Here is a 20,255-nt window from a genome sequence, read left to right on the forward strand (position 1 = left end):
AAGAAATGAAAATCATCATCACTTTTTTCTTAGTGAAGTTATACTTGTATAGTCTTTACAGAAGGTTTTTGAAGATGTTCTGACCCTTAACATTTTCAGGAGAAACTTTCTTCCTATAATGAGCCCACAGATAGAGAAGGGGGAAGAAAATAACCGCAGCAGAGATGCAAATTCCTAAATTTGCTGGTAAGGAATTTTGGTGTATACTTAACCTTCATATGTAGTTTCTATTTTATGTTATTAGGCTCCTAACAAAAAATGTCTCATGGTGTCTCAGTTTCAGAAGCATGGACACCTCAAAATAGTCACTGTGTTATATGTCATTTTTCCTGAATTATCCTTCAACTAATGCTGAAGCAAAATAGCTAGTTATTTGTACAGAATCAGTTATCTTACTATTTTTGTCACTTACAACATAACATTACCATGTTAGTAACTAAAATATGAACATATAACCTACTAAAATTGCATAATGATAGATTTAGATCATTTGTACCTAATAAAATTGTACCAAGTTTTACCTTCTAATCAAGTTTTTGCCATTATTAACGAGAAAAACTAAATCAGAGATCCAAGAAACAAGGACACAAAACTGGATAAGAGTATCTTTAGCTAATTGAATTTCTGTAACGAATTCAAGATTTGTGATGTTTGCTGCCTTAGTTTTTCAATTGAAGTGTTTGCTAAATTCTTGCAGTTTCTTTGTTAAAGAATCCATGATCATAAAATTAACTAAAATGCTTTTTAACACTATCCTTATGTTTGAATGATTAAGTGCAACTAATTTTATTTTGAAAACAAAGATATGAGACACTTGAGGAAGAACATGGAGACAATTCACTGCATTGGACATAAATGTTCCTGAAAGAAACACTACTACTCTCGTAAGTGTCCTAAATGTGTTGATATATGTGCATTTTATGGACTGCTAAAAATCAAGATATAGAACTAGTAGAAAACACCCTTGTGCGGTCCAAATTTTGAAAAACATGACAGAAACTTACCAAACTCAATCTAGATGTCTATTTTACACTGTAACATGCACTTTCACCGAGTGTTGTACTTGATCTGCTAGCTTCTATAAACTATTGCATAAGTTGTAGAATTATATATATGAAGTGATTGAAATTTCAATCATTATTTTTAAGTGCTCTTTAATTAAACTTGTATTTTATATATCATTTGTAAAAATGCAAACAGGAGTGAAATACATGCTGTATCCATTTTGCTGCTTGTGTAATTTTATTTTCTGTACCTTTTTAATAAACTTCCAATTACGGATTTTTTAAAACTAGCTATAAACACCAACATTACTATTCCTCACATGACATGCTGATTTTGCAGTCAAATATCAAAGAGGATCTTCAGTGTCGGCAGAAAAGTCAGGAAGCAGCAACACATCTCAAGTTTTGGATGGAAGAACTGCATCACCAACCATTACTGAGAAGACAAAATTGGAAGATGCTAAGGCTAAGAGAGTAGGCAAAGGTAATATACATGTTATTCATCCATAACTGCTCAAACTTCTTGTTTTCTGAATCTGGAAACTCTTCATTTTATTGTTTCAATAAAACTAGACCTATCTGTACATGAAAATTCGGAATAAATGTTTGGTCCAAACATGAACCAGTCACAAGTTTCCAACCATGTACAAGTACTGAATGTGACAGCCATAATCAGACTAGTTATGCTCAAAAGATTTATTTGGTGCTTAGATTGACTTTGGAGTTGCCGATTTATTGAACACAGTTTTATGGATCTTACCAAAACTTATTTCTATTATCTCCAAATCTTTTGCTTGGTTGCTAAACTTAATATAATTATATATATATTTTTGTTTAAATTTTATATTGTGTATTTTCACATCTTAGTTACTTTGACACCTCATAGTATATCTTTCATTTGTAATTATAAAAATATTTATCAAAAATAAATATAAGCATGGAGAAAGAAATCAAACCCATGTAAGCAAACAAATAAAACTTTTAAAAAAATTATACAATTCTGAACATAGGATGATATCCATTAAAGAAAAAACCTAAGCTTATACCTGGTTGTAAACTATAATACAAAGTATAATATTTTCTATTTACTAAAGAATCAATTTTATCTGGAGAAGAATGATTATCCTTCCAAAAATTATGAAAAACTCAAAATTACGTAAGCATCTTCTGCATCTTTCTCTCAACTCCCAATACACAACTAAAATAGAAGAAAAGTTAAAAGGAAATGTCTTTTTTAACAACTTTTTTTTAACAATTTTTTGACACTGAGGTGGTGGCTTATGATGGGTTGGTTTCAAATATTTTATTGAAAACAAATTCAAACAGACCAATAAAGCAAAGACATGTGGCCCATTGTCAAAAAATTATTAAAATTTGTTGTTAAAATATCAGGATCCAAAGTTAAAATACACCAAAAAGAAAAGTTCAAGAAATTAAAACACGCATATACTCTACCACAAAAATTACCCATCAACTCTTCATGACTAGTTATAGTTTGAACTCTTCATATTTGGATAAAGAATGAATGTGTTCTGCCTTATCTCCATAGGATTTGTTTTCAATAGGTAGACTTTCACATTATTTAGAGTTATGATTCATTATACAAATTCAATCATGGTTATATTATTAAAAGAGATTAAGGTGTGATTGGATAAAGATTGCTATTTTCCTTTGACATAAAAAGTGAATGGATTGCTATTTAAGTTAGAAAAAAGACAATAATAATAATTTTCAATTGTACAATTTTATTAATTACTTCTACACACATTTAGACTATGATTTTATGAACATTATCAAAAAGACATTGGTAATAACTTAACTCGAATAACATCTAATCAAGTTTTGAAAAAGAAAAAAAAACACTAAAAGAATTTCTTTTATATGTAGACAGATTCTAATTTATGAAAAACATACATATTTATCTATTCCGAGTTCTTACATTTATTCAAATAAAATATAAACAGTTCAAACTTCATTATATAATAAAGACACGCGATTCACTAGTAATGCTTAGATGTATTTTAGACCTGAAAGAGGAAGATAAAAATTCCATTGTTAACTAGCAGTATAAAACCAATGCATGATTTAAACTATATGTTTAATGTAGCAAAAACGATATATTATGGAAGCAGATTGCCAGTGAAAGATTCAAGTTGTCCCCTATTAATAATTAAACATTAATTATTCAAGTTCCATAAATGAGTTCATTTGATAGGAGGAAGGAGTAGTGTGCAGCTAAGAGGTTAACTGCATACAAGACAGAAAGTATAATTCTAGTGACATCCACCTTAGCAAAATAAAATCTGAAGCCATGTTGTCTAGATTTTTGTTGTCTAGATTCTCCGAAGTTGATTATAATGATAACAAGAGATTATTAATTTGGCTGAAACTTAACCCTTTAGAATAAACATAAGCTTTCAGAGACTATACAGTAGCAGTGACAAGGACAGCTCAAAAACACTAGTTGAAGGTTTAATATATTATAAATTTAAAATCTAAAAAAGAGTATAATCCAAGTGAATAACTTCCCTTGCCCTTTTACCATATTTATGCATCATTGATGGCCCAGCTGCCATCACACTCAGCAGGACCACACCACCACAGGTGAAACCCCACACTTCAGTATTTAATGTACTGGCACTTGGACTGAGAGTGGTGTCACCATCCTCAAGTCTCTTCGTGAAAAACGAGGACTCGGGCCATGTTAGATTCATGGACTCAGACAAAATCTTCAAAATATTACAGATTATTATGAGTTAAGACTCATGAAGAACATCATGTGACTTCACAATCCAGTGTTCTTTCTAAATGGACTCATATTCTGACTATTATCAGCATTAACCCTGCTCTTACTAATGGTGCTTCTGAAGGCCTTCAACCCAAAAGCACACACAACACTAGGATATATATTAAGCACTTCAGAAGAAGAGAGATGCGATAGTGGGTCATGATAGTTCAGTCATCATCATCAAGCCCTTTATTGGCTTAAACCCTTATATCATTTGAGAAGAACTCTAGAAAATTAGCAGTGAAAACAAACCACTGTTCATGGCACATGCAATGTACTCCATAATGGGCTTTTTATTTATGTTATACTCTATTATACTTATTGCTTTTCTTTGTCCTTGTTCCCTTATTGTTTGTCCTATGGAATGCAAAACCCTCTCCACCAACCTTGTTGGTTGGCTTTTCAAGCTCAGCTTTCTCAGATAAATCTTTAGTGATTGGAAAAGCTTTCTGAGACCATGCACCCCACTTGCATATGTACCAGAAAACTTGTTTCACCATCTCTCTTTCAAGAATTCCAGCATGCATATGATGCCAGACATGCACTCATCATGTGAAGATTCAACATCGCTCACTATGCAGCAGGAATATACAATAAACATCATTCGTTCTTACTTTGGACCACTCTTGATGGAGGGTTAGTGTGAGGAGCTGCATAATTAAAGTATTTACAAAAAGCCGTACCACAATGGAGACAAGTGCCACTTTTGTATTATTATTAAAAGAATTAAAAACCTTTAACCAATATAAACTCTTAAAAATCAAATTATCAAATGGTTTTTCAACACGTGACATGAAACTGATTATAAAATATTAAACAAATTACTCATACACGTCCCTGGACAAACATGAAGGAATAGTGGTCCTGCATCACTGAGCATGATTATAAAAAAATAATGTATGGGGATTCTAACATATGGACAAAAGGGAATAGGAGGAAAATCCACTTCAGATTTAAGAGCACTTCATGACTTTTAACACATCACATGCCCATTTTATCAAGATATCTAGTATTAAATGAATAGATAAAAAAGTAAGAGATTCAGTTCAATTGTACTTTCATCTCGATCTCCTCAAGTAACTAGCCTAGTTTTAGTCCAGTTATACACATGCAAGCCTATATAATAATAACATGTCCTTTTGGAAGTATCCAGGAATACACAGTTTATCATTTCTTAATATGAAGCTCCTAAGTATATGAAACTCCTGAGCTGGGGTTTAAGATGATACTGTACTGTGACATTATCCTCAAAAACACATTATAAGTAATGTAAACAAACATGAAACATGGTTAAAACTTCTGTCAATGTTTCCACTGGCCCATACTTTATACATACATGAAACATCAGAATAGTGTAATACTATTAGATAGAAATATTTCCACTGGCCTATATTTTATACACTTTAAAGAAAAATAAATTGAAAGTAACAAGTGTATCAACAGTGCACGATATTTTAAGAGAAAATTAAAAAAAAAAAATCTTCCGAATGTCAAACAAACTAGAAGGTCCTAGCTCCAAGTTCCAATCAGTAGCTAGAGTGCTAGACCCAGCCTAGTGAACAGTAACGATACACAAAAGGCAGGGTCTGTGGCGCCGATTGCACGGCTCATATTTAATCATATTTAATTAATTTCAGGCACTGCAAAACTGGTCAGAGTACAGAAGATTGATCAGTTATGCAATTATTATTACAACAACGTTACTCCAAGAAGAAAATATGAAAAAAGAGCATGACACAGATGTAGATTGTCAGTCTATAAACAGCTATATAACAGCCTCTTTCTCATGTAGTAATATCATCACATAGTATAAATTAGTAATTTATAAGATTTTTTCTAAATATTATAGATTATTTATGAGTTGTTTCCTTCATCTTTTATGACAGTTTTCTGGTAAAAGCACTACCTGATAAATGACACATAAATATGTAGTCCCCTGTAAGCAGAATCATCACCATTAACTTGCCATCACGACAATGACACATTGTTTGCCTTCAAGAGCCTCCTCCTATGAGATAAATGCATGAAAAGGCAAATCTGTTTCGTGTGACCAATGCAATGTTTTCATTTGTTTAGTCATTTGGGAATAAAGTGAGAGTCACTGCAATTAATGGTGGCATGTTTCTAAGATAAATTTGAGAGTTCACAGCCTGCAAACTAACCAAGTGACCCAGCCAAAATGAATGTTCAAAGGAGAGATGTATAATGAATGATAATGCACCTCCTATTCTCACTTTTTCAATTTCTAGTAAAAATATTAGTGTGTTTTACAAGTAAAACTCTTTCTCTGTAAATACATCGAATGAGTATTTTCCCTTGATAAAAACAAATTAACTATAATCTATAATATAATTTAATGGTATACAGTCTACCATTTTCTCCACCTTTGACGTAATTTATAAAATACTTACAAAAACCAATGAACTGATGTTAAGTTTTTCTACTCACTCTCAATATGTCAAAAATATATAAATTGTTTTTTCGATTAACAATTGTCCAACTACCCCATAAAAAATCCATCCCTTAGGTGTTTTCCCGTGTTCTGTTTAGTAGAAGTAAAAGAAAAAATATATAAATAAATAATTAAATGAATGAAAATTAAAGATGCTCAGCAAAACAAAATTCATAAAAGTAAGTTAAAACTAGTAAGTAGTTGAATTTAAGTCAAGAGTTTAAGTCAAGAGCTTTGTTTAATTATATTGCATATATAAGACGAAAAATAAACGTAAAAGATGTCAATTTCACAAGTAAAAATTCACTTTGTAGGCAGGCAGCTATTTAACTAACATATAAAAAATATCCCATAAGTAATGTGTTAAACTAAAGAAACATAGATAAAATTTCCAACACAAAATGAAGTGTAAGGATTAGATTAGTAAAATGCATGCAACAATAACCAGTAAAACAAAAAACAAAATACCAAGGTTGCAGCCCTGCCAAAAATTTGTTAGAAAATAAATTACTAACAAAAACAAATTAATTAAATGATTATTTGTACAATGAGAAATTCGATTACGGTTTACAATGAGACTAAAAACATCTTCCGAAGCAAGATTATGTCAGGTGAAAATATATATTCATATATATTTAAGATTATAAGGAGAAAGAAGAGAAACTATCCCCATGATATCATTATAAACTTATAAACAGTTAGAGGGAGCTCCCTTCAGTCCAAGCACAGACAAGAAAAGGAAGAAATTACCTCCTGCATCATTCAAACATTCACAATAGCATACCATGATGTCAGATCTATTGTGTTTGAATGAATGAGTCAGCAGCTAATTCAAACCCCTCACCCATCCATGAGTGGACTGAAGGAAGCTCTCTTCAACCATTTCTAATAATAGGTCCATCTTAAACATTTATCTAATAGCAACTTTAATAGCATATGTACACAGTCTATCTAACAACATAAATCTTATCAATACTGTTAAAATATTTTAGTATACACAAAATCAAAACACAGCCATGGATGATGACTTAATTTTCATCCACAACTTTGTAGAATATATTCAGACTTCAAAACCCCATGGATAAAAAGTTAGATCTTTACTAAATAAGTGAAATTAATCACACTTGTCACTGACACAACAACAAAAATAATAATTACAAAATATAATTAGACTATGAAACAGAACTATTAGTATCAACAAAATCTTTATAAGTGAACTCACTGATAATTTCAAAAGTAATCTAATCAGTTTAATCAAATAAAGTTTTTTAGTCAGTAGAAACTACATGCAATCTTTAATCATAGCCTCCAAGTAATATGTAATAATGAGATATTTCAGATGTATTTCATAAATTGTTTTGGCTTGTGTATTTCTGTAAACCTTACTTGTTGAAGGTAAAATCAGATCATTTCACAAGAGAACGAATTATATTCTGCATAGAACTCTCATCCTTCCCATTTGAATATATGTTTATAAATTAGGAATTACAAAGTAACAGCACCATCAAATGACAGAGAAAGTACTGTATTTTATCTGAATAAGCATCAATTTTAAAACTTCAATTAAATGACTTTCAAAATATTGAAAGATGTACTCCACCAAGGAACCCTAACCCTAAGTGTTAAAGGAACAGACAAGAAAATCTGGACATAACACATTTTCAAAAAAATTCAGGATCAATTTCTCCCCAAATAATAGAATAGTGTGTACCCTTGTTTCCAGCTGATCCATGCACAGGTGAAGCACCAACGCATACATATTACGAATGTGACCAATTAAGCAAAAACCAGAGCTTCTTTTCTCTACTTGAACACGAATGCAGTGTTATATTCATAAGCAGAAAAATTAAAAGGTAAAGTTGTGTGATATAATGCAGATAACATGCAGATAGAAACAAATAAACCAACTACACTGCATCTTGCACTTACACATTACCATTCATAAAGTTCTACAATCTGAAGCTTGAACTTAAGGTGGAGATGAGAAGCACTGCTAAAAAATGGGAAGGAATAGGGATGAAGAAAACAGAATTAGAAGAGGCAATGAGTTGTAGAAGTAAATTAAAAAGCTAAATAAAAGAGTGGAAAAGTGATAAAAGAGAAAAGAGGAAGAGAGATTTAAAGGGTCAGAAGCAGAAAGCAGTGAAGAGAAGAGAAGAGAAGTGAAGGTGTGTGAAAGAAGTAGCAGAGGGAGAGAGAAAAGGATGGGAAGTGTCACTGTCTTCATTATAGTCAGAGAAAGGAAAGCGATTGGAGATCTCATAACCACACATACAAATCTGGCAAAGCACTGTTTCCAAAAGAAAAGAAAACAAAGGTAAGGGAAAATCATCTTTATCTTTTCCCAGCAAGGGAATTCTTTTGCAGTTGCAAACATGATAAGATAGATATAGAGAAACACAAGTAGGGCGTTTTTCTTTCTTGTTTCTTCTTCCTTTGTGATAAGAAAGTGATGAAGCTCCTCCTCCTCTTATACACACACCCTCTTTCTTTCCCTCCCTGAAAACTGAAAGAGACTCTTACCACACACACACACACATAAAATCCAACCTACCTGTACTGTTTAAGTACTGTAAAGAAAGAGATAAATAAATAAAAAGAATAGTGGGAAGAAAGGTGGGGTTCTCATTGCCCCTTTTGCTCATTCTCTCTCATCTTTTGTGCCACTCAACTCAACTGTGCTGCACTATTTTCTATTACATCAATCCGACACTATCCATTATTATCATATTTTTCCAAACACTTTCTTTCCATCCAAAAGTTTGGTAAAACCTAGATTTTTATAACAATTCTTTACTTTTAGTTCAAATTGAAAAATATATTTGTAATTCTGAAATTGTGGCTTTGTTTAAAAACCTTTTAAACTTCTCCATATTGTTTCAATTAATATGCTTTTAATCTCTGTAATGGAAATCCTTGAATGTTTTATTTATTTTTTCAAAACACTTATCAATTATATTAATTTTAAAAATTATCCTAAGTAGTAAACTGTTTAAAAACATACAAGTAGCAACTATCTTAACCACACTATTAGATAAGAAAGGAATGATTTTTATTACAAATTATTATACTAATATTTATCATTATAATTCTTTTATGTTCTTTATTAATGTAAGATAAACATATTTTAAAAGTTGTTTCCAACAATATTTTTAAAAAATCATATTTTAATCATTTGAAACCAATCTACATTATCGTACTAAAAGACTAAAAAATGTGGTTGTAATAGATTGTTTAAAACTTGTTTGAATTTATTATTTATTTAAATTTGTAAAATAACTTAGATGTGATTTATTCTAATTTATTTTTGGCTTATTAGACTAAAATTTAAATCATTTATAAAAAAAAACTTAGAAATTGCATAAAGCAATTAATGTTTTTTTTAAAATACTTAATCACAAATCTTACATATGGCATGCATAGGAGCTATTCATTTTAATTATCAAATAAACTAAAGTAAATTACACCACCCACCAAGTTTTGCCATATTTTCCCTTACACTTTAATTTTTACATTAATCTTTTTAGTTATTCAAAAGTATTGTATCAATGATCTTATAAAATAATATATTGCCATAAAACTTTAAAAAATGACCTTTTAAAGTGAGAAATTGGTATGAGAAATTTAAAAAATATATAATATATTTTCGTGTTTAATAATATAATATGGAATGATGTGCAACTTTTTTGAGTCTACTTTTTTGTACAGAAAGAAAGTGGTTGTACATAGGGAGTGATGCTGAAGATTGATGGGTTTGATTTGAAGTCACTAATTAATCTGGCGGAGAAAAAAAAGAAGCAACAGAGTACATAGAATTGTCCAATTTAAAATAACATGACTCAGCTACCTGCCAGGAATCATCAACACTTCTTCTCTCTCACTCCACTCACAACACAACATATTACCATCTTTCCCACCTTTACATTTTCAATCACTGCTTCTCCAACCCAAAAATTATTAATTTAAAAACAAAATGTTATCATTTACGATGAGGAATTATGTTTTTTGCCAAATTCGTTTTAAATTCAAAATTTGATATATATAATCTTAATTTCCTTTTATTATTAGTATGCTCCCCTTTATAATTAATTATTTTCCTGGAATACTTTGAAAATTAGTCTTCTCGTGGTTCTTAATTTTGCTTGAGGTTAAGTCTGAGTTGTTTGAGGTTTGGTGGGGGGATGGGGATTGTGTTTATTGAGGTTGTTGGGTAAATGAACTGAAAAGGAAAGGGGTAACATCTTTAGGATGATTAGAGGAAAAAAGAGATATTCATTTATGGGTTTGCTTGAATCAAGCTATTCATAAACAATTTTAGGAAAATGAAAGAGGAAAATTTTAAATAAATATTTAATAAATTAATTTGTGGAATTTTTTGGCTTCCTCTATGATAGATTTTTAACTTATAAACTTTTTTTCATCTTTTGTAAGTTTTTTTGGTAAATATTTGTCATAATAAAACCAATATTAATTACCTCATCTATTTATTTAAGTTTGTAGGTAAAATAGTTTCTTTTTTCTTATTAACTTTGACTTGACTAATTAGGTATCCTACGTTATCTTCATTGTACATTGCATTGTACACACATTTTAATTTATCATCTATTTCAAAACTTTCATTTTTGGTGTCATTAGGCACCACTGGTAAAATCATCACCTCCATCCAACTTGGTTAACTCCAACAAGATCCAAATCTTCATCAACAAGTGTAGAATTTCATTGACTTTGAACACAAGAAAATTTGTTCCTACAAATTCATTTCAACCAATTATGAACATAAGATAACATTTTAAAAGTAAAATAATAAGATGAAAACAACGTAGATTTGTTAGAACCAATATATACGCAAATAAAGAGAGAAATGCGAAGAGAAAATAAACGAACAATCATATTTTATGCTCTTTATTGCAAAAATATTTATTATATTCAACAATTTTATATTTCGGTTAGATATATTATTTTTATTTTATATTTATTTTTTATTTTTAGTTAAATTGTTATTATTTTTTATTATATATTTTTTTTATTATAAATAGATGATTCTAAGTGTATATGAGGGACATTAATCTCATACACAGTTTTTACTATATTCAATATAGTATCTAGAGTCTGGTTCTTTTAAGGAAAAAATTGTTGTCGTCTTTGTCATCTACTATTATCAATGGCGCCTTCATTTACTGTCATCGTCTAGTGTTGTCACTATAAGAGTTCTAGTTTCGACCATTGATCACATAATTTTGATCACCTCGGCCAGGCGACCATCATGACATCAACGACACCTTCATTTAAGCTCCTATGAAATCTCGACGCCTTTTGAAATTGTAGATATGCTCCCTTTTTCGTCGTGCATGGTGACATGTCTCGTCTCTTCTTAAACAGCGATTTAGAGCGTCGAGTTTTTTTTTTTTTCCTTTTTTAGGTTCTTCGTGTGTGGTCACACGTCATGTCTCCTCTTAGGCAGCTATTTAGAGCGTTGATGTCGCTCTTTTTCCTTTCATGTGTCATGATGGGAGAATCTTAGATTTTTAAGATTTCTCTCTCTTGTTCAACAATGCTTCTTTCGTGTTCTAACTTCCCTTTTGTCACCATTGTGTTTGACCCATCTATATATGTTTATAGTCGTGATAACTCTTCAACAATGACTTCTTTACCCACTGGATGTCAATAATGCATTCTTTAACGACGATTTATAAGAAAAGATTTATATGGAGCAACCACCCATGTTTGTTGCTCAAAAGAGTCTTTTAGGGTTGGTATTTGGTCTTTTACGTTGTCTTTGCAAATCATTAACAATTTGGTGTCAATAGAGTACAAAAATAGATATTTTCACTAAGTCTTTATTGCACCAGGTATAGGGAGCGTTAGACATTTATCTTATCTTTATGTTATATTTATCTTTTATCTTTAGTTAGTTTGTTATTATTTGTTATTTGTATTTTGGACTTGACTCATATTTCTTTTATTATTAATAGAAGACCCTATGTATATTGGACACAAGAGAGATTAATTTCATACATATTTTACTATATTCAAGAATTTTAATAAGTGAATAATTAATAAATTAGAACTTTCATAATAAATTCTAATTAAGTGCTAGTGATATGTTAGTTTACTCTGTAAAATTAATTATTACATGTTTTCTAAATTGGTTTTAACCAATTTTTCTAAAAAGTATTTTTTTAAATTGATTTTGAATAATATTTATGTGAAAAATACTTTCTAAGAGGGTAAGTAAATATAGCAAATAGACTCTCATCTTTTTATAGGGGAATTCTTGCATTTACTGACTATATATATATATATATATATATATATATATATATATATATATATAATATTTTGTTGCTATTATTTGGTTAGTAGAAGAGGTTGGACCAACAACCTCTCTCACAATTATTTCCTTACCCTTTACAACCTTTGTCGCACTTTCTTTTAATTTTTAAGAAGTTAATATATTTATGTTTGTCTTCCCATGAAATCAATTCATATCTTTAAGATATCTTCTCTCTTATTAGAATTTTTGTACATTTATGTTCAAATGAGGTAGATAAATTAAATATTTTTTATATCTGAAATTTGAATATTTTTATTCTTTTTTATATTTTTATTTATTGTTAATCTTTTTCACATGAAAATGTTTAACTTTTAATTTAAGTGTTTAGTAACTTAAATACTTGATCTAGTAGGTAATATTCTTTTTTTTCTTCTTTATTCTTTTATACTTAATTTTTGTTTCATTTGAAAAATGATTTTTATTTTTCATTATCTTTCAACAGTTTGACTAATTTGATATTGGAAAAGTTTTCTCAAATCTCTAAGATATTTCATCTTATCACACATTTAATTATACATTTGTTTTTCTTTATATGATATCATCAACATTGTATCAAATGATTTATAAGACACACAATTGATTTTTTTACGTCTTTTTAAGATTTTTATTTATTATAAAAAAATTCATTTACTATAATATAATAATTTATTGTCATTGTGATGAATTTTGTTTATCACCATCCAACATATATTGAAGTTTAAAAGAAAACAAACTAAATTTTAATTATTATTAGTTTAAGGTGTGATTCCATTTAAGTGGTGTATTATAATTTTTATTAATGTACAAAAAAAAAGATATTTCATTAGAATTTAGGTTTAAACTCTCATTTGGTCCTCGTATTTGTGTGTCAATCTCAAGTGGGTCCTCATTTTTTTCGGACTCAATCGGGTCCATAAACTCTTAAAAATGAGCCAATTAAGCCATCTCCGTTAAGTTATCATTGTCGTTGTCTAACTGTGCTGAGTTGTATTTTTTTTTATATGGTGTGACATTGTATATTAAATTGAAAGGGTGATGTGTTGTACAATCAACAATTCCACATGTGTTAAATTTTTATACTTTTTCTACTGCCATCGGAAACCCTCCCAAAATCACCCCACAGGCTGTGGCGGCCTCTTCTCCAACCGCCACTCACCACCATCGCTGCACAATCTTCAGCAATAACCCATTTTTCATATTGTTTCTTTCACTAAAAAAAAGCCCTTTGTCCTTATTTCTTCAAAGCAAATTCACTCTCTTTTGGTCCTTAAATAATATTTTTGTATCTCTCTCTGTCTCTCTCATTGTTGCTGGGAAGAACACACACCCCTTTCTTCCATTGCGAAGAAATCTCTCGCAACCACTTTCCCTTGTGACTTCTTCTTTTGCCTCATAATCTCAGCTCCCTTTCTTTGTAGTTGCAGACACCACCAATGTTAATCGGATCAAGGAGTATTTGGGTGACAAAAAAAGAAAAAAAGAACGGATTTTTGGAAAGTGGGGTTCCTTTGCTTTCTTTGGGCTTCTTCTATTCTTACCATTGGGGTTGTGGAGCTGGGTCGACATCAACCTACTGAGAGAATTTCAGGTGGGGTTCTTCAAGTGTGTGTGTTCTTGCCATTTGGCCTGAGATACATCGACCCTTTTGCGTGTTTCGTGTCCTTGCTCGGTTCTGGGCGAATTGATATGCGAATTGAAGATCGCGACTTAGGATTTTGATTTGGGGAATTTCCTGGATCTTTTGTGTTGTCTTGGTTGCAGGTTTGAATGGAGGCAGCGCGTAGAGATTGGAGAGGTTGGGGTTTTAGGGTTCTTCGTGATTATGGGTTGGTGATGAAGGCACGACGTCATGGTGAAGAAGATGATTTCGCCGTTGCGATTTGGGTTACAGGTGAACTGCGAGAGGAGGTGATGGTTGCGCGAGGTGATGGCAGCACTGTCCTAGGGTTTGGTGGCGGCAAGACTGTGGTGATGGCAACGCTCGTGGTTCATGGTGGAGCGATGAGGTTGCTTGAGATTTTGGGTGTTTATGGTGGATGCCGCGTCGCTCGCGGCATTGGTGACAAGAGAAGGATAGGCAGTGGCGTGATTCATTGTGTGGGTTGTGGCGCGTGATGGACGATGGTTGTCCAACGAGATGAGCATGGTGGTTGGTCGTGGCGGCGAGGATGGTGGGGAATGACACTGTTGCAGTGGCTAGCTTCACCTAAAAAATTCCACGTAATATAATACTGACACATCATCATTTTAAGTGTGCACCACCTCATCACAGTTAGGCGGCGTCAACGATAACTTAACGGAGAGGGTTTAATTGACTCATTTTTATAAGTTTATGGACCCGATTGAGACCGAAAAAAAAGATGAGGACCCGCTTGAGATTGACACACAAATACGATGACCAAATGAGGGTTTAAACCTTCATTAGAATTTAAAAAATGTGGGTAGAGAGACTTTTAAAATATTTTTAAGTTTGAATATATATATATATATATATATATATATATATATATATTTTGTTTTTGTACCATTTAAAAAAAATTATCAACTTTATTTCACTAACATTTGCAAATTAAATTAAATTTTGGTTTTCATTAAATTTAATTTGATATTTCAATTTGAAATGTATATAATTATAGTTTCTTTCTAAATATTTGATATTGAATAAACGATAATCCATTCTTTTCATTTTGAATATTTGATAATATTATGTTTTCTTTGAAACAAATTTTTATTATTTTATTAAAAAAATTAATTAATATTGAAACAATAAGAAATCAAGTATATGCACTAACACACGTAAGGATCTACACCCGTTAATAGGTAAGTATGAATTTTTTCTTTGAAAATGATATGTATAGAATAGCAAAACTTGTTTCCACCCATTATCATTCCTAATTCAATATTTTTTTTAAATCATATGTCAAAATAATTATATTTTTGCAAATGTACAATCTTTAAAAAAGAGTTACAAAACTTTATAAAATTTCCAATTTTATATACTTTTCAATCATTATAATATGATTTTTCAACCAGCAACATATTATATATATATATATATATATATATATATATATATATATATATATATATATAATATTACAAAGCATCATGGGTGTTCTAATTTTTTTACAAAAGAATGACATACTTATGTTTGTGCAAACATAATCCCTATTTTAGGCATCATTCATCTAATCATAATGAAATATTCTATATATTTATCCATTTAGTATTCATGTTACAAAAGCTTACAAATTAAGATTTTTATAATAGATAGTTTGAAATTTACTTCATTTTGCAAAAAATTCATTGTGAAATCAATCTTCTTTGAAGAATTTCAAGAATGGATAGTAGGAAATCCAGTTTTTTTTTATGATGAGCCATGCATATCCATTATGTTACCACAACTTTGCTTTGTGTATGGTGACATTGATTCATCTAGCTTACCTCTCAAATTTGTTAAGAGTTGTATGAAACATAACTCATCCAAATTTACTGCAAATACAAAACAAAACTCCAAACTAGAGTCTGACATGGTTAAATTATTTTGAAAAAGATATAGAACATAACGTTAGACTCTCATTTTTCTTGGTCCCTACTCATTTCCTTATCAAGTCCACATGTTCTTGGTATAATCAGTAGATTTTTGTCAAATCCAAGTAGAGAGTATTGGAATGCTGTGAAATGGATTTTAAGGTATCTTTGTGGTACTAATGGTATGAAGCTTTGTTTTGGAGGTGATAAGCCTACTGTGACAGATTACTCAGATTTAGATATGGTTGGAGACATTGATTCCAAAAATTTCACTTCAGACTATTTGATTCAGTTTGCAAGGGAAGTTGTGGCTTGACAATCAAAGTTGCAAAAGTGTGTAGCGTTGTCTACTATTGAGGTATAATTCATTACAATTACTAAAGCTTGTAAGGAGTTTTTATGGGTGAAGAAATTCTTGTAGGAGCTTGGTTTTGTGCAAGGCAAATACTTGTTGCATTATGATAGCCAAAGTGTCATCAATCTTGGTAAGAATTCAACTTTTCATTTTAAATCCAAACATATTGATGTGAGACATCATTGAATATGTGATGTTTTGGATGCTAAGTTGTTGGTGTTAGCTAAAGTTCATACAAATGATAATGGTGTTGATATGATAACCAATGTATTGTCAAGAGGAAAGTTTGAAGCTTGTTGTGAGATCTCCAGTTTGGCAGATATCTCCACATAGTCGTGATGGGGGTATTTGTTGGGTTATGAATAAGACTAAATTATGTAGATCATTATGTCTCACTTTATTTTAGTGGAGAAGGGTTAGATTAGTAAGTATCAAAAAAGTCACTTGAAAACAAAAAAAGCCAAAGTGAGAGAGAAAGAAAAAGAGAAAGTTTTTCTCGCATAACACAAAGTCTGCACTTGTGCTTTCATCGTTGTGAAGTCGTCCACAATTGGATCGGGTTGATTTTTGGACAGTGGGTTTCATATGTATGGTTTTTCATTCTGATCGTAATCGAAGGTTTAGTTTGGGAGAAAACAGTTTCGCATCCACAACTCTGTCGTGGAGAATTTTCATCTTCTTTGTTCTCATTTGTAAACATTTATGCTTAGTTAGTTTGGCTGATTGAAAACACTATTTGATATTTTTATTAGAAACTCTTTTGTACTCTATTATTGATCATAATAAATTTTTTTCTTTGGTTTAGACGACTCGTGGTTTTTATCATTGCATTGAGTCCTTGCATTGAGGATTTTTTTACATTAAAAATTGTTAGCGTCATTTTATGTTTTAGACTCTGTTACTGTTTTATTTGTTTGGTGCTCTTCACATATTGTGGTGAGAAAGAAGATTGAATTTTCACTACGCTATTACTCATATTGTCGTAAGAAAAAAGATTGAATTTTCGCTTCAGTGTTACTTATTTGTTAACTTTGTTATAATTTTTTGGTCATTTTCCAATCACAAATTTCAATTTCACAAACAAAAACTTATTTAATTTTTTTAAAATCATATTATTTATAATTATTATTAAATAACTGGTTTTTTTTGTCGGGTTTTTAATTTTTTTCATCTCAATTTTTTTCCTTGGATCCTATGATAATTTTAGTTTTTTTTATACTAAAGAAAAAAATTGATACAATTTTAGATGCACTATAATGATTAGTTTTAATGAATATAAAGTTTTGTAATTTATAATCATTTCTTTAAGATACTTTTTCTTTTAACTCCAGTTACAGTTTTTTTTACGTAAAATTTGGTTTTTTTAATTCTAACGAAATTAACTATTTTTAACCAAACTTACAAAAATAAAAGCCGACTTTGATAATTGATTAGTAATCAATTACACTTATTAATAACTATTGAATAAATTAATTTTCACAATTATCCTAAATATCCATTTCTAAAACTCTGACACAGCAAAATTGACCTCACACACCAGGTTAATAGGATACCCTATAATATTAAACTATCCCAGACCATTGAATATATCTTATTCTCGTACTTAGATTAATTATTTGTCTGTGCTTTAGGTTTTGCTAACTGGATCAAAAAAGTATATCCAGGGAGACCTGGTTCCTGGATTCCTTATCCACGCATGTGATTATTAGTCATCAAATTACATGAATAAAGTTTCTTAATTTCCTAATCATTTTAGTCCAAAATACCAACACATCATGTGTTTCTTCATCACACATATATACAGTCCAAAGACACAAATCTATTCTCTTCAAATTAATTATAGTTTATTAGGAGATTATGTTTTAATTATTATGATAATCCGACAAAAAAAGGGTAAGTATATGCTAGCCATTTGTTTTTGTCTGTACAACATCAGACCACAACTTGCGATGCTTACCATCTAACTCTCTGTCATGTGCATAATATGTTTAAAAAAGCATAATGTATATAGGTACTGATTAACATCTCTCAAATGTTTAACATTATGGGTATTTTAGATTAAATAAAATATAAAAATATGGATTAAGAGAAAATTAATTTCTTGGGCCTTTTGTTCTCTTGCGGAGGAATAACTTAGGGGCTGCTATGCCTCCCACAATACTGTTTTATTATAAGGAACATAAATAAAAAAATTAAATACAATAACAACTAAATTACAAAATCTTATAAAAACAAGTACATTGTAAATAACTAGTTGTTAATTAATAGTGTACTATCCCTTTTATAAGCTTATAATATATCATAACTACCAAATTTTCACATATATTATCAAAATTTAATTACAACATAATTAAGAGCATGATATTTTATATAAAAGTACCTAACATAAGTAATATATCATATTCAGCCAGTTTGGTTAGATTCAAACCAAAACAATAACAAATTCATTTTTTTCTTATTTTTTGGTTTGATTGATTTTTTTTATCGACTTCGCAATTTGAAACTGTTGATTTCAAAGTGGTAAACATCTTCACTATAGTTATAAAATTTAGAAAATATTAAAAGGGGTTTAAAACGTTAAATAATTATCTAAATTTAAACATTTATTATTATTATTATCTCTCTTCGTATGTGTTTATATATATATATATATATATATATATATATATATATATATATATATATATATATATATATATATATATATATATGGGGTTTGCTAACGCGCGTACGCCTGTTTTTCAGTTGGTACGTTTTAACAATGTGTACCGGGTTTTAGTAGACAAAATTACCCTAATATATCATGGATTTTAAGTTTTAAGGTTAAGGGTATTACATTTTCTCTGTCACTTATTCAATCTGTTTCTCTGTCATCTCCATACTCTCTGTCATCTCCATACTCTGTCTGTCACATACATACAGCAACCCGCGACACCGTAATTTGTTGCTCTTACTCTGTTTGTTCATTTGTTTTCCTTCTTCTTATTATTAAATTTCATTTTTCAAATTTTAGAATTAATAGTTTATTTTGAGGAGATTTAATATTTTGACTATTAAGTTATTCGAAACTAGTGCATATCGCATAAATAAAGAAATTAGATATACTGTTACTTTTTAAATTGATTCCATTTTTTTTATAAACCCTAAATTTAATTGTATGCAATGTTACTCAGGTTGTAAAAAAATAGAAACATATTGGCGTTTGTGTGAGACTGAGAGGAAGGATTGCATTTTCTGATCATTCAGAGGACGAAAGGCTAAGTTTCTGGAAGGTTCCCGGTGCAAAGGAGGTCATGGAGCGTGGGATTGGTAATCGCATGGATGAAGTTGCAATGTCATTAAACAACTCCCAACACAGGTATGAGAAAAGTGTATTCAAGTTTTAAATTCTCGTAAATTTGAAAAGTGTTTTTTATTATAAGACTCTCCATATATAAGAAATTGTCTCCATATATAAGAAATTGCTGATCTTTTATAATTTTTATAACTTTTGCTTTTCATATTAAACATTAAGAATATTTATGCGTTACTAAATGATAAAAAGAGAACATTAAAAATTATTCATATATTGGTAAAATGCATGATTATGTTAGAAGTATATGGAAAAAGAGCAGAAGTTAAATAGTCTATTATATGAATATATATATATAATTTGTACATCTAGTTATAATTTTTGTCTTATCTAATTTTATCTAATTTTCACAAGTATAATGACATCCGAAGGAATTGGTAATTGGCCTCAAGGGTTATTTAGAGATGATGATTCAACATCTCCAGATGATGAAATTAGAGAGGTTAGTGAAGATGATGAA

At 30.1% G+C, this 20,255-nt stretch overlaps 1 long non-coding RNA gene across 1 annotated transcript; it reads right to left on the reverse strand.

Annotated features, from left to right (window-relative positions):
- Positions 1-5,003: 5,003 nt before the first annotated feature.
- LOC128197703 (uncharacterized) lies at positions 5,004-8,751 on the reverse strand. Its single transcript, XR_008250351.1, has 2 exons — positions 5,699-8,751; positions 5,004-5,440 (listed from the first exon to the last, which is right to left on the reverse strand). It is a non-coding gene; the product is annotated as an uncharacterized LOC128197703 (long non-coding RNA).
- Between the last annotated feature and the right edge of the window lie 11,504 nt (positions 8,752-20,255).

Source organism: Vigna angularis, chromosome 7, assembly GCF_016808095.1.
Source record: "Vigna angularis cultivar LongXiaoDou No.4 chromosome 7, ASM1680809v1, whole genome shotgun sequence".
NCBI lineage: Eukaryota > Viridiplantae > Streptophyta > Magnoliopsida > Fabales > Fabaceae > Vigna > Vigna angularis.